General features: G+C 42.7%; 1 pseudogene; it reads right to left on the bottom strand.

The window, feature by feature from the left end:
• Positions 1-7,605: 7,605 nt before the first annotated feature.
• Positions 7,606-17,656, bottom strand: part of LOC145400276 (uncharacterized) — a 35,806-nt pseudogene continuing 25,755 nt past the window's right edge.

Raw genomic sequence — 17,656 nt, forward strand, 5'->3', positions numbered from 1 at the left:
CCAAGGAAAAGTGGTCAGTTATCATTATTCTGGGAAGCTATTATGACAAAAGATAAAGAGAGATAAAGAGTATGCATTTAGAGGACAGAGTTGACCAGTTTGGCAATAAAGCAGACAAATATAAACGGACTTCGTAATCATCATCATCATCATCATCACCACCACCACAATCAACTCTAATTCACTGTTTGCCATTACCTTGAGTGGGGTGTGCAGAATCACGAAACAGAAAGGAAAGAATATTAAATTTATAGAACCAATCATCCGTGCCGTGTAATATGTCACCCATACATTTCCTCACCATTCAAGTGTTCTCTTTTTTTTTTTATGACATTGTTACTGATATTTTTTGTGATCACTTTTGACGTCGCCACAGTGATAGCAGTATAATCGAAGAACTGCACATCCTAGGTATTTTTGATATTATTTCTTTCTCTTTATAACTGCAAGGAACTTAACATTATTTATACTATACGCTGATCTACGTTTCTTGGCTGCTACCCACACATCAGAAAGTCAAACAGCAGAGGGATAATGTCAACGGATAGCCACACAGCTTAGTATATTTCACTGACCTGGTCTGAAACTTCTCTCTATCGTGATTGCTGTGTTGTAAGTGGAGATTAAGAGTACAGAGGAATGCTAGTCACGAAGAGGTGCTGTTTAAAAGGATATAGAGCCATAGCAGTTTTTCCATTACTGAGCTGCCTGAACGAAGCTGTAAAGGGAAGAAAATCTGGGTCAGCTTAAGGTGAAAGAACAATAGCATGCTCATCACAGCCTTTGAATATTCACCCTTTCAGCTCCAGAACTTACCTTCCTTCCCTGCAAACATTTAACTGTCGCAGGTAAGCTATCTTTTTGTAGGACGAGTAAGAGTCATTGGAAGCATCTGTACTTTCCTGTTCTTATCCATACTGCAAAAACTAACCCAACTTAAAACACAGAGCTGATGGTAAGAGTCTGTGAATCTACCAGAAGACGTGTTGCGCTTTCTACCTACCTTGGGAAAAAAACTTTCAGATAAAAACATAAAGCTTGCCATACGACAGTGACAGACAATGGGACAGATATACCAAGGGGGAAGAATGTAATTATAACCACAAGCATTTACCCTCAGTTTAAATGAGCTTCTCTTGCAGTAAAATTCATCTTGGGTGAAACACACACACACACACACACACACACACACACACACACACACACACACACACACACACACACACACACACACACGTAGCCAGTCTAGCATTCACACACAGCCACATGTCCACACACCCAGCCCCTCCCCCCCCACACACACAGCCAAGTCGCCACGAAGTTTCCAAAGTCACATGCAGTGGAATATGACACAGAAGACCCTGGTTGTGTTATGATTTTTAACCAAAAGAATCCTAATCATATTTTTCTTTCTAAATCTTAATATCTCAAGATTCTATTTAACCTACGAAAGATCTGTGGCAGTGAAGGTTAACTAAGATATTAATCCTTTCGAAGGGGTGACGAGCGGCCAGTAACAGGAGCAGCCAACAGAGAGCTATGTGGCATTTCTTTACTGCAGTGTGTCGCCATATCCCGCCCCACACCACCACACATCCCCGCCAGTCCCTCTCTACTCACCAGTCTTCGAAACTACCTAACATTATCTTTCCAGAGCCAAGAAGTGTAGATGTTGATACAAATAAACGTGAAATACAATTATGTCTTAGTTTCTCTCCTAACCTGAGCATGTCATCAAATAAATAACTGATATCTTGTGTAATTACACTTTTGAAATGTTAACAGGCTTAAATATTAGCCGTAAATAACAAGCATAATTAAGTAAGCATTCTGTGAAAATGCTCTGAGTACATAATGGGTTAATTAAGGACGCCAGAATTTAAGAACAAACCAAAGAAAAGCCAGCGAACACAGGCATGACCAAAAGCACCCCACATGGCCTCCCTAGCATTGGGGTACTGGATATGTTGGTACTCCACTATCTGTGTTAGTCATGGAGGCTCAGTAGTACCCTTAAGACAAGTTACTATATGAAAATCTAGTTGGAAAACTTTGAAAGCTTAGAAGTGCAGAGATACCAAGAGCTGAGATAATGCTCAAAATGTCGTCTCTTGAATTAAAAGGAACCGGTCAAGTCAGACACTGCTCACATGTCGTAACTCTACCGGACATTTCTAGCCTGAAGGTTCCATACTATTCGTCAATGAAGGCTGGAATGCTGATCTCTCAAACTACTACTACTACTACGACTACTATTAACAGTAAACTCCCAGCCCAAAAGCAGTCAAGATGGAGAGTTCCCAGCCCCTACATCACTTCAAAATCTCTTACCTAAAATCTCGTGGCCAGTGACATGCAAGATTTTCGCATGATAATCTGTACGTAGAGCGAATAACATGCTAGTTTATGGAATACAGGAGTCTGCCACAACTCTCCATTTGGGGAAAGGAATGGTTAAAGGAAAAAACGTAGACAGAGGCGAGTGGGAGAAGGCTGTGCTATTAGACTGTTCGGGTGTACTATCGATGTTTTCACTGCCTTTTTTTCTCATATACAGAGTGAAACTAAAGCTTTATTAATCCTCAGATACGCACATCATTGTTAACTGACGTGATCTGGTACGAGTATGGCTGAAAACAAAATATGTAATCAGAAATGCGACCAGAAAAAAAAAAAAAAAATCGTTGCTTCTGCTACTAGTGGATGTTATTACAGTCAACCGAGAAAGCCCGATGAAGTTAAGTGTTTGGCCAGATTTATATATCTGTCTATCAGTCTGTCTGCCTGCCTGACCGGCTGCCTGTCTGCCTTTTCTGCCTCCCTGAATGCCTGCCTGCCCGCCTTTGTCTGCCTGCCTGTCTGTTAGCAAGATTATAAGGAAGAGTAAGCAGATTATCTTATTTCTTAATTTAGATTTTGAATTTACCGTTCTATACAAGCCCTTACGTACTCGGGAACGTTGTCGCTGGAATCCAAGCAGGAAGAGTCAGTGGACAGTGACTAATTGTTCGCAGTTACCCATCCATTTTACTGCTTTCTCTGAATAGCAAGCCCACCCCGACTTAATCAGTGGTGTCACAAAAGGTGCGCGGGGAAGTCAAGCGAGCAGATCATCTCCGTCATTAGACTTTGAGTTAGGTTAGGATGAAGTAATTCGTTTTTCTTATAGAATTCAGTAAAAGGTCAGGGGTACAAGACAAGGATAAAGGTTCAGTCAGCCGTCATGTCCGAGCGAGAGGCTCATCAATTTCGAAGCATTGTGATGAGCAAGTAATAAACAGTAGCTCAGAGATAGACTCCGTGGAGAGAGTGCATCAGTTCGTCACGTCTACACGATTATTTGATTTTCTGTTACAATACTCTAGAATCACAGGTGTTTATTGATAAAGTGGACTGGCGTTTGAATCGGCTGTGAGGCACGAGAGTTGTTGGCGTCACTTCATAAGCTGGTGGATAGATTTTGCTGGATTTTCTCGCCATTGTCCTCCTGCCTGTGATCTCGCCTTGTTCCCGCTGCACCCTCCAAAGGTATGCTGTTTGGCTTTTTCTATACTCGCGGCTCACGACCCTGAGGTTGTCATTATCGTACCCTGGCAACTTACCATTCAAAAGCGCGACCGATTTCGTATCATATTATGCACGAATCAATATAATAAGCACGAATATATTATACACGAATATTATTATACACGAACATATTATACACAAATCACATGCGTCTCATATAATATCAACCTCAGAGGCGTGCGCCACGACTATAATTCTGTACTCGTTTTACTCTAACTTGGCTCAAATTTTCCATCCCTCCAACCTGAATGCTGAGTTGTAGCAATAGATTAATGCTAGAAGACGTAAGTCACAAAAAAGTGGTATGGAAAGGAAGCCGTAGCGTTGTCCGTCTCTTCCAATGATCCATGTGAAGTAAGCTGCAAAAGGACGAAAATTTGGGCCACTTAACAATGAAAAAATAATATACTACGTGTTACAATGATAATCTAGGACGTTGTGGACAGTTGAGAAGTTTGCGGTTTGCAATAGAGGGACAGGAAGACAGAGAGACAGACAGGCAGAAGACAGACAGATACAAGGCAAGGAGACACAAAGGGGAGACGAAGCGTGGCATTATTATTAGTGTAGATGACTACAGAGCACATTGCATTTGTGCCCTAACTTTAAAAGCATGTCTTCTCATGCAGAGGTTCTTTGACGAGTAGTGAACTGACAGACACACACACACACACACACACACACACACACACACACACACACACACACACACACACACACACACACACACACAGATAGATAGATAGATAGATAGATAGATAGTTTATTGACCACAGCTTACAATATATTCTCATATACATAATCACAAAAACATATATGCATATAATATGTACAAAAGATTATAACAAATTCACAATACTAAACAGCCATAGTCCACAAAATAATTGATCAAAATACAGCCAAAAGACTTACCGGTATCTAAGCAATTACAATAACAAAACAAATGATGAATCAGCTGACAAACGTTAATGATACACCATTAAGATATCATGAATTACTTTGCATGTTTTTTCAAGAGTAAAAGCTTCTCCGAAAAGATCCGCCATTCTCCTAAAATTATATTGTTCTCTGATATCCTCTGTTACAGGGCACACCTCTACCACATGTCTCTCTGTTTGAATAAGACCACAGATACATAATCTCTCCTCAATGGGAAGACTACCACGCCCCCTCCTGTTCCACCTTCCAGTCTCCACCGCCAAGCTATGGCCACACACACGGAATCTTGTGAATGATATACGATGTGACTCGCTGACCAAGTGTTTTATTTTATATATGTCATGTAATACAAAGTCAAGATTAATTTCTCTATAAACACGACACCTAGATGCAACTGAGTCTGTAATCATATTGTGAACATTAACAATTAAGGAAGATTTGCCGGACATTTCGTTCTGAATGAACTCCTTAACAATTTTCCCTGTGTGCGTCCTTGCGTCAGTGGTAATTCTGATGGCAAGTGACAGCGGATCGTCACGCATAACAGATCTCTCTAACCACATTCTATGAAAAAACTTGTGTTGGGACCACTTAATAAAGTCCTGAGGTGTCGGATAGCCCGCCTCAGCATAGCACACAAGGTTGGATGTCGACCTTCTCACTCCCAACAATTGTTTCAATGCCCAGTTGTAAAGTTTAATGACGGGTTTAACGTCACCACCAACCCATGACTCACAACCGTACATTAGGGATGAGATCAAGGCTGCATCAAACACTCTCCTTTTTACAATAAACGGGACATCATTATTCTTATTTACAAAAGACACATATTTCAAAACATGACATAGCTTGTTTTTTGCATGCAGCTGAACGGCTGAGGACACGGAGCCATCATTCGTGAAGGGTGAGCCTAAGTACACGTAACTAGAACATTGCTCAATAACCATGTCCCCCACGTAGATCGGCTCCGCGTCCCCATCCTCGCCATTTATCACAAAAAATTTAGTCTTACTACTGTTTATCATCATCCCATAATCTTGACAGTATTGGTATGTTATCTCTAGTTTCCGTATCATGCTATCTCTGCTTGTTGAAAGCAACACAGTATCGTCCATCATGACTAGGATGTGTAACCATTGTAGAAATCCTTCTGGGTGACATTTCTCCTTCATTACCTTTATCATTTCATTGACAAAGAGTACAAATAAGAGGCATGAGGTCGGAGATCCTTGCCTAACACCTACTGTAGCAGTCATGACGGCAGCGCCCACAATACTCTCCGTTACCCGGTACATCGCTGCTATTGCTGCTAGCATCACCACGCCACAACCTAACCTCTTTAGAACTGAAAACAACTTTCGTCTCGGAACTAAATCATACGCCTTAGAAAAATCTATAAATGTTACAAAAAGTTTTAGTTTCTTTCTCTTTGCAGTATCAATAAGGAGGCGCAAAGTAACTATACTGCATGTTCCGTACAACCGCGGTTCTTTTGCGCTCCTGCCTGTTCCCTGAAAGGAGTAAACCATCTTCCTAACCGCTCACATAACACCATGTCATATAGTTTAGCTATGCAATATATGACACTGATTCCCCTATAATTATTAGGGTCTCCTCTGTTTCCTTTCTTAAAAATAGTGAACATTTTTGCCCTCTTCCATGAGCTAGGATACAAACCAGAGAAAAACACATTGTTAAATAACGTTGTAATAGCAAGTATCCACTGCGCTGGGAGTAGAGTCAACACACCCGGGGGGAGCCCGTCTGGCCCACACGCTTTATCAGGCTTTATTTTCTTTACTTGTTGGTGCACCTGTGCGGGCGAGATGGGCTCATCCAGTACGGGGATAGTGACATCAGTTGTCACCTCATCTACAAACTCATTGTTCACATCCTCTCTGTTCAGCACAGACTCAAAATGGAATTTAAAATCCTCATCACTGGGGCACAAGATTTCATCAGGTCTGTCCATGTTAAAGTCTCCTTTCCAATCAATTGCTCTCCACACTCTTGCGTCATCAGCGTCATCCAGCAGCCTCTCCCACCTACCAAGATTGCTACCACCTATCTCTACTGCTCTGTCTACCCTGCCTACATTGTCCTCCGCACACGAGTATAAAGCGTCTGTGATGCGCTTCTCAAAAGCTTCAACATTTACATAATCTTCATTAGGTACTCTTTGCATAATATTATTCACAAATGCTTCTTTGTTGATTCTGTTAAATCTGAGTGACTTTCTCATTAAACAAGTCTTGCCAGCATTTCCATGAAGGGCTGCGTGATCCCCTAGCGACCCCGCCCTCGTCATGAGACTGTCCAAATCTACGCCTGAACACGTAACTGTTACTGTAATGGGAGCATGATCGGAAGGGAGGTCGCCCCGCCTTAACACAGAAAAATCACTCATATAGTCTATCAGAGACGGTGACGCCACACACGTATCCACCTCCGAAACCCAGGTGCCGCGTCTCCGATATGTTTTATCACCAGGAAAATGTTTGTCAGCATACATGAGGTTATTAATGACAACCAACCTGTTATCAATACATATAGTACACAATAATTCAGCGTTATCGTTAGCCCTGTTTACATCATCGTGAATCACTGGGTATGACATATCATTTACATTAGGTATCTCCGCTATCGACAATAATTGCCTCACACGTTTCCCAAATCTAGCATTCATGTCACCGATTATGATGTATCCTTTATATGTGTACCTAGAATTTACTTTTACTTGGATTGAGGCAAATAAGTCGTGGGAGTAATACGGGGAGTCACATGGAGGAATGTAACAGAAGCCAAACAACACACCCTCAATGTTACGAAACTGCATCCAGACTTGATCTCCAATGCTTGTGTCGACATCAAATACCAACGTAGATAACCAGTTCTTAATACAGACAACCGTTCCACCCCGTTCCGCTGAACCAACTACCTTACTCCTATAAGTCACATATCCGGGGAATGACACTGACATAGACGTCTTAACCTCATTAATACTAATCACATCATAATTATGTAGCATCTGCTGCACATTTGTTTTTTCTAACTTTGTGTTCACTCCACCTATATTCCACGACAGTACGCTTATTTTCCTTACTTGCTGTGGTGATCCAAAAAAAAATGAGGGTTCCAGCTATCAATTACATCTGCATCCCTATACAGCTTCCGTTCTCGCGTATCAAGACGAATCGTGCATCCTGCATTCTCCGGTCGAGCCTTCTCTGTCGTCTCTGCTTCACGAAGTCGCTTCCACTCTCGCCTGACACTCGGGTGGACATCCCTCTTGACGTAAATCCTGTTGAAATCACTCCCAGAGGTTTTAAGGCAGCTGGCATTCTCCAAGATGAGACTGCGTTGATTTTTATCAGCCAAAGTGAACAAAATAGGGCGGCGCCTGGTGCCAGATGAAGCGTTGTTTCCAGCCGACGATGTGTTCCACCCACACCTGCTACACCAATTTGGGACCAAATCTTGCCGATTTTGTCCTCATCTGTCGTGGCACCGTCCAATGCTTCGTTTTCATCAGGCACGCCGAGAATAACGATGTTCGACTCTCTCTCTTTTCGGTCCAGTGCTTCTAAGAACTGCTGTTGCTTCACCATTATCTCAGCCTGCCTGTCGACCCGAGCCTTGAGTTCAGTGTAGTTTTTGTTCAGTATGCTATCAGGGGAGGTAATCATGTCTCTCAGTAGTTTCACCTCATTCATAACATCGTCAAGTCTCTTATTAATCTTCGACAGTTCACACACACACACACACACAGCATCCACATCAAACCATTCATCCCCAACCCCCACACTCCACACACAACACATCCACACACACACACACACACACACACACACACACACACACACACACACACACACACACACACACACACACACACACACACACACACACACACACACACACACACACACACACACACACACACACACACACACACACACACACACACACACACACACACACACACACACACACACACACACACACACACACACACACACACACACACACACACACACAGCACTCTCTAGTGGAACTTGCTGGTGAGGAAATGTGTGTATGTAACTGTGATGGTATCGGGAGGTTGCCATGGTAACACACAGGCACCTCGCACCACACACACACACACACACACACACACACACACACACACACAATTTATTTTTGGGTAGGGCTGGTAAAGAGATCTGTATGATCATGAGAGTTAATAGAGACAGCATTAACACTCTTATAGTAGTATGACTCACTCTCAGCTGAATGCCATCGCCCAGCAGTATCTGGAATAAAATACTAGAGTTGCCCCTACTATGAGAGGGCCCGGGAACCATCTAGTGGTTGTAAAAGTAGCTGGACATGTTTTTCGTCTTGGTAGGCGTCGCTACTTGGCTACTTTTGCTAGTGGCCGTATGACAGTGGAAGGACGAGGGTGTGTGTGTGTTGCTGTGCATCCCTGAGGTAAGTGTTGGATATTTGCTGTTTTTAGCCATTAAGGTGACTACATTAGGACACAAGGATATTTCACTGACAGCCAGGAAGTATTATGGCCAAAAGAAATAATACCTATAAGGCTACTAGACGTAATTCTGATGAGACAAGGGGGATGTTAGTGTGAGGGAGATGAGGAGGCCTTGTAGTCCAGTGTTACCGTTTTGTGGAAAATCGTCTGCTAATGTGGAAAAACAAATGAACGACGAGCATGGATGTGGGCAGGCGGACGTCATTCCACACTAGTGTGGAATTTTTTTCCACACTAATTGTTCACGTTATTTTGTAGGAATACGAGGAATTTTGTCATGATTAAACCAACGAATATGTAGCGTTTGTCTATAATACTGTCATTTAAAACAAGGGAGAATACGTCGTTGAACAGTCTACCTCTACCCACCCGGCGATATAATTAAAAAAATATATATATTATTTAGAAGACTCGTGCCAACCATTAGCAGTGCACACTTTGTAATATTAAAGAAATACAGAAACAATGTTGTAAATCGTGTACAGTTGATATACTAGAAAACTTGGATGTGGATAAACTTACTTGTCTCCTGTCTTGTTATTAATCAACATATGCTGACTTATTAACTCTCTTAATCATTTAACGTCCTTACACTTGAATCATAATAGGTCTGACATCATTAATTATACCCTCTCTTCCAGTATTCACAGTATACCAAATTTTATGGTAGTTATACCAACAATACATCCTCTGTCATCCTGGTTACTAAACGAGACCGTGTGCAATAATGACGTCACAACCAGTGTGCAATTCACGGCAACTCTGCCTTGTTCCGCCTCAATGTTGGTGTCTCAGCACCAGTGAAATAGCAATGTGAGTGTCGTCCTGTAGATTCTCGTGCCGATCAGACTGGTGGACTAGGTTTGCCTGCCCCCTTGTTCATGTCCACCCTACAGTACAGTTTGGGACCTGAATGTAAACTGATAAATGCGATTCAGATTTCAGAGGGACAATGTGATGGAAAAAAAATATTGTATGTAAGTTATTTTGTCCTGAAGCGCATGCACACACACACACACACACACACACACACACACACACACACACACACACACACACACACACACACACACACACACACACACACAGTACTCTCTAATGGAACTTGCTGGTGAGGAAATGTGTGTATGTACCTGTGATGGTGTCGGGAGGTTGCCATGGTAACACACAGGCACCTCGCACCACACACACACACACACACACACACACACACACACACGTACGCGTATATTGTGGTGGTGTTCCTTCATTTTACCAAGGCCGAGATAGTCGTTTTTTTGCAGCTTATTTCCGGTAGTTCAGTGAAAGAATTAAACTTACAGCTCTACATCATTTCCATACCACTTCTTCGTGACTAGCACCATTCTAGTGTTAACCCCTTGTCACAACGCAAAATTTAAGAAAGAGATTGCAATTTTACGCCAAGTTAGAGTGAACAGGGTATAGTAGTGATGCTGCAACACACGTATATTTGTCCTACTGTTTACAGGTCAGTCCACACGCAGTCCTTAGGTCACGTCTTCCATAGAGCAGGTAACGCATGGACAGCCAGCGTAACTAAATGGCAGACCAGAGATGGAGTGAGAGGATGAGGCACACAGAGAATAAGATAGAGATGATACTCGCAGATCCACCGAGCAGGGACGGAACGAGTTAACAACCAAAGGATCGGAGTGGAGACAGGTGAGAGGGGTCCTTATCCTGCAGTGGTGTGTCACAGGCTGATGATGATGATGATGATGATGACGGATGTTGCTGCTGATGATGTTGATGCTGCTGATGCTGATGATGTTGATGCAAACTCTAGAATATGGTTAGATGATAGTGATGTATTTGATGATAATGGTGATGATATTGATATAACTTCTGTACTACATTTTTTACAGTGTTGGGATGGTGATGACATGCTGCTGCTGCTGACGATGATGATGACGACGAGGAAGATGATGATGGTGATGATTACGACAACGAAGACGACGACGACGATGAAGAGAACGACGATGATGATGACGACGATCTTCAAGTCATTGGCTGAGTCACCTCTCCCTTTCCTTTCCGTTTAACTTCGTGTTTTGGTGACTGGGCGTGTGTGTGTGTGTGTGTGTGTGTGTGTGTGTGTGTGTGTGTGTGTGTGTGTGTGTGTGTGTGTATGTGCTTGCTTCTGTTCGTGTATGTATATCTTGGTTGATGATACCATAGTTATTCAAATGGCAGAATTATTTCCACACATTCATAGTTTTATTTCAAGGGTAAATATTAGGCCAAGAACATTGGACCTTTTACCTATACAATTACGAGACACTTACGCAATATTCTGAAAAGCTTATTACATCCCATAGACCACAGCACAGGTTCCATAAGTCACTGATCACAGTCTTTTTATGTATCGTTAGGAAGTGGATGAATATGAGTGAAGTAATACATATATTTTGGTCTTTATTTGAAGGGAAGAATTAACCTCACATATTCTTTTTAATTTTAAGGATACAACACATGATTTTCTACATTTTATCACAGTAGCTCTAGGACCGGCCCTGCCCGTCTGCTTCTCACTAACCATTTTCGGATGAGAGATGTTGTACTCATATAGGCTTTAGAGATTATAGCGAAGCCAAGTTACGTTCTACCAGCCCCACACGTTGTCACACACCATCACCCTCTCACACCACACCACCCTCCCACACCGTATCACACCACACCATACCAATCTCTCACACTACACGACACGAAATCACACTCCCACACCACACCACAAAAAATCCTCCTCCCACACCACACCACAAAAAATCCTCCTCCCACACCACACCACAAAAAATCCTCCTCCCACACCACACCACACCACACCACAAAAAATTCTCCTCCCACACCACACCACACCACAAAAAATCCTCCTCCCACACCACACCACACAAAACCACCCTCCCACACCACACCACACCACATCACACCACACAAAATTACCCTCCCACACCACACCACACCACAATAAAATCCTCCTCCCACACCACACCACACATAACCACCCTCCCACACCACACCACACCACACCACACAAAACCACCCTCCCACACCACACCAAACCACAAAAATCCTCCTCCCACACCACACCACACCACACCACACCACACCACACAAAATTACCCTCCCACACCACACCACACCACACAAAATTACCCTCCCACACCACACCACATAACCACCCTCACACACCACACCACATAACCACCCTCACACACCACACCACACCTCACACACAACTCTCCCCACACCACACCTCACACACAACTCTCCCCCACCACACCACACCATACCACACCAAGGAGATTAACCTAAGGGGCCTGAAGCTCCCGCATCTATTAATTCTGATATTGTTTCCAGGTAACTCCACACACACACACCTCAGGTGACGTCTTTCACAGAAGAGATAACAGAAGGAGAGCGAGCGTAACTGAATGGCAAGCCACAGATGGAGTGAGAAGAAGAGGTGCACAGAGAACAAGATGGAGAGATCATATGATGCAGATCTACCGAGCAAGGACGGAACAGGCTAATAATCAATGGATCAGAGTGGAGAAAGGTGAGAGGGTCCTTATCATGCAGTGGTGTGTCACAGGCTGATGGTGATGATATTGATGGTGATAATGATGATGATGCTGATGGTGGTGATGCTTTAACATCTCAACGTATGAGGTTACAGAATGCACAGTGAGGCTGCATAGTCAGGAAATGGATAGTCAGGAAATGGAAGAATATGAGTGCATTTAAGTATTTATGTAATATGATGAATAAGGATGGAAGATTACAGGATGAAGTGACTGAAATACATCAGGGAAGGAGGGTTGCTTGCTCTCTAAAAAGTAGTGATTAGGAAGAGGGAACTGAGGATGATAGTGTTAAAAAAAAGTGCACTGCATGCTGTGATTCCCACTTTAAAGTATGGAAGTGAAGCTTGGATCTTGCTGGAAGGACACAAGTCAAGAGTGAGAGCAGTGGAAATGAGCTACTTGACAGGAGCATGTGGAATTTCATAGAGAGACAGACAGACAAATGGGCAGATGAAGGAGCGTTGTGATGCTGATGTGGATGAGAATGAAAGCGTTAAGAGAAACACTTCGAGATGGTTTGGCCATGTGGAGAGGATGGCGAATAAGAAAATGACCAGAAGAGTGCACTTGGAAGGGTAGAGTTGGAAAGATAGAGGGGGAGGGGTAGACCGACGATGAGATGGAGGGAAAGAGTAGAAACATATGACTGGGATACTTCAGCTAAATGGTAGAGGACAGTACATCATGAAGGCGATTTGCTTGTGGTCACCCCTTACGGGATTAAGGCGTCTGGCTATAGATAAACAGATATAGATAGAAAGGTAGGTGATGATGATAATATGATGATGATGATGATAAGGAGGAGGAGGAGGAGAATGGTAATGATAATGAGAATGACGGTGTAAATAATGATGATGATGATGATGGTGGTGGTGGTAATGAGGACGACAACTACGATGATGATGATTACGATGAAGATCATGATGATGATGATATTGATGATGATTTTTGTCGGCAGGTGGAAGGACGAACAGCAGGAACTCTACCATCGGTCCAAGCATCCACGATTCCACATCCATCCATCCATCCATCCATCCACCCATCCATCCATCCATCCACCCATCTCGCTTGATGTTAACCCTCTCGCACACAATAAGTTTCAGTAAGTTTTCTGGCTCACGATTTTATACAACCAAGCCGCCCGGCCGGGGAGCGCGCGCGCGGCAAATTTGAGCGAATGAAACACATTCTTGCCTTATTTTCGCCACCCAAAAATCCATGTATTCCCATGAAACCTTTCTCAAGGTAGGCATCGATGTTTGTTCTGTCTGATAAACAGGACCAAAACACAGGAAAACACCAGCAAAAAAAGTTATTAGCCCTGGAAGCATGGTCGAGTAAACTGTTTTCACTTCCCAACATCGCCGTTTGAATGTTTTCCATCATACAGGAAAATGATCTAATAAGTTTTTATAGAGAATTTCATCAGCGCCGATTGAGATATGATGTATACTTTTCGAGAAAATGGCCAAAAACTGAAAGCCATTTTCGGAAAAAATTCACTGACCTCTGATAGCTAAATTTTCCCAGACACCTTATGTTTTTATTACATAGTAATATGCCCAAATTCACCAGCTTTCCCAGTCTCAAAGAAGAACCCCATACGCCTCATAGTTCTCGAGTAAATCGAAAGAAAGTACTAGGTACTCCGTCCGTGATTGACTTTCGTGAAGCGCGCACGGCGTACGCAATGTTCCCGCCTACGTAACAACGAATTCTTATCATAAATATTACATAGTTATGTATTGTACATACGTAGAATTTACTGCTATTTATCATGGTTCAAACGTGAAATCGATACGTCCAATAGTTTTCGAGTAATTGGCCGACAAAGTGAGAGTATTACTACGAGCGTTAATCAATGGTAACAGCCGCGAAGAGACACTCATTTCCACCGCCTTTTCTCGCACAAAACGTAATACAATGCTTACATTTTGGTATTGATCATACGTAGAATTTAATGGTATAGATCATGGTTGTTACAGAAAATCGATAAGTCTAATAGTTTTCGAGTAATTGGCCGACAAAGTGAGGTTAGTACTCCGAGCGAATGTCACTGATAACAAACGCGAGGAAAAAAAAAAAAAATCGCCTTTTACCCCCCAAAACGCTACCAAAGGCTTACATTCTGGTATTGATTATACGTAGAATTTAGTGGTATTGATGATGGTTGTAACAGAAAATCGATAAGTCTAATAGTTTTCGAGTAATTGGCCGACAAAGTGAGGTTATTACTCCGAGCGAATGTCACTGATAACAAACGCGAGGAAAAAAAACATTTCCCTCGCCTTTTACCCCCCAAAACGCTACCAAAGGCTTACATTCTGGTATTGATTATACGTAGAATTTAGTGGTATTGATGATGGTTGTAACAGAAAATCGATAAGTCTAATAGTTTTCGAGTAATTGGCCGACAAAATGATGTTATTACTCCGAGCGCTTGTCACACAACAACCGCTAGGAACAAAAACATTTCTCTCGCCTTTTACCCCCCAAAACGCTACCAAAGGCTTACATTCTGGTATTGATCTTACGTAAAATTTAGTGATATTGATGATGGTTGTAACAGGAAATCGATAAGTCTAATAGTTTTCGGGTAATTGGCCGACGAAGTGAGGTTACTCTTCCGATCGCTACCAACTTTTACACACAGTTTTTTCCTTGCACACCTGCCTGAAGACTATGCTACCAACTTTTTTCCCCCCTATCTGTACAGACTGTTACATCTTCCATGGATGTTTTCCTATTGTTATAACCTACTACACATAAACATAACTCTTCTATAGTTACTGCTGTGGAGATTTACTTTCTTTCATATGTGTAATCTGTAGGAGAAAATGGTTATTTGTCTGAAAGTTGGAGAGGTAATGGTAATAGATTATTATATATATATCAACAAAATTTGCAGAACTCACTTCCTCCAGGGGTGTTGTCCAGTTAGACCAGGGATTTGAAGATGAGGAGTTATGTAGTGTGTGTGTGAGTCAGCTTCTCCCTGAGAGTATGAGGCAACGCTATTTTTAGCACACACCACACTCGTTTACGGAAACTCGCAGCTTGTTTGACGTATATTTCATACAATTCCATACGCATTTACACTATCAGAATCACAATAATTCCAGCCCTAAAACACCGGTAATTCTCCCCTCCCGACTTCAAGTTTGCCCCTTCACAACACTCTGTTTCATGCCGTACGTAACGCTTGCTGGCTCCATAATTTCACCAAGCCATCCACAGTATCTTTCACACAATATATATTTATGCCTTGGCTTCATTTATATACGTATTTCCACTCACGCCATACGGCCTACGGGGGGGGGGCGGAGTGGCGAAACCCCGCTACACTGACCATGCGTCTATTTAACTTTAGTATCAATTGCTTCTTCATAAGCTTTCCAGCTGTCTGAACAGATCAGCAGTAGTTTTAAAAACTAAAATAACTTGGTTCTGGTGCTCAGTTTGGTACGTTTATTTTCCTTTTATCAGAACTGGCGCGGCAAACTTTGAGAAAAGTCCCTCAAGTAACTCCTATTATTTTTTTTACTAGGTTTCTAATGATGTCCATAGATCCGTTGTGGCTTTAATAGTTTCCTAGACAACGCAGTCTTGGCGCTGTTCTCTGCCACCGTATTATACCATGTCATATAGTGTTCTCGCTTGCTTGCTCTCTACGCTCGCTCGGTTGAACAATAAATCACTGAAGTAAAGGTGGTATAAAGCCCCCTAAGCCGCCGTAGTATTACAACCCTCGGTATGCAGTTCGTTCCCTGTGGCCTTGTAACTTTGTGTGCCCGAAGCGCTTACAAAATAACTTGAAATAATTTTCCTTTCGTAACTAGACTCGTTTCACTTTAACTTGGCCTGAGTTGTTGTTGTTGTTCTTGTTACATCTTAGGTTCCTCGGGATGTGAACCCTGTGTTATATTGAAGGATTGTCTGTGTTGTGGTGGTGTGGTGCAGGAAGTGAGTGGGTGTGCTGTGGTGTGGGGGTGCCACGTTGCAGTATGAGCACAGGGGATTGTATGTGTGTTATATTTTGTGTTAGTATTGTAGCAGGGAAGGTTGGTGTACTCGTGTCTCTGGGTTCGGTAGTGTCTGAAGGGTGTATGTCTGGTGGTGGCACATGAAGGATGCTGTTTGGTAGAAAGTTTTGGCTGGCTGGGGTGTCTGTGTGTTTATGTATGTGTTTGGTATAGAAAGTTTTGGCTGGCTGGGGTGTCTGTGTGTTTATGTATGTGTTTGGTATAGAAAGTTTTGGCTGGTTGGGGTGTCTGTGTGTTTATGTATGTGTTTGGTATAGAAAGTTTTGGCTGGCTGGGGTGTCTGTGTGTTTATGTATGTGTTTGGTATAGAAAGTTTTGGCTGGCTGGGGTGTCTGTGTGTTTATGTATGTGTTTGGTATAGAAAGTTTTGGCTGGCTGGGGTGTCTGTGTGTTTATGTATGTGTTTGGCAGAAAGTTTTGGCTGGCTGGGGTGTTTGTGAGTTTGTGTATGTGTCTGGGAAGTGTAGAGTCGGGTGGAGGAGGGGATATGTTGCAAAGATACTCTGTGTAGTGTTGGGCGGTTGTTTGATTTTGTTTGTGGAGAGGATGATGCAACATAAGGTTACAAAGGTGGGACGGATCTTGAGCTGAAGTGATGAACTGTGTGCCTCTCATATTCACTTGGTCTCTGACTGAAATTAGTTATGTTTCTTGGTGTAGGCTGTCAGTACTTGTGGTCTTAGTGTCTTCTGCTATCAAGGTATTGTTTTCTGTTCTTTAAAGCTCCTTCGTGTTTGTGTTGGATATGATTACGGCTCAGCTTGTGCGGCAGTAATTCACGGTTGTTTTAATGTATTACTTATAAGTGGAGGATGGAGTTGGGATGTATATGAGAGAGGGTGTGAATTAGGGGGAGTGATGCATAATGACGGGGGACAGGGTGGCATAGAGGCGACTTGTTTGTGGCCACCTCTTACGGGATTAAGTCGTCTGGCTATAGATAGATGGATAGACAGATAGCTTATAGT

The sequence above is a fragment of the Coenobita brevimanus genome, chromosome 51 (genome assembly GCF_032717465.1).
Source record: "Coenobita brevimanus isolate Jiangsu-jjx chromosome 51, ASM3271746v2, whole genome shotgun sequence".
Lineage (NCBI taxonomy): Eukaryota > Metazoa > Arthropoda > Malacostraca > Decapoda > Coenobitidae > Coenobita > Coenobita brevimanus.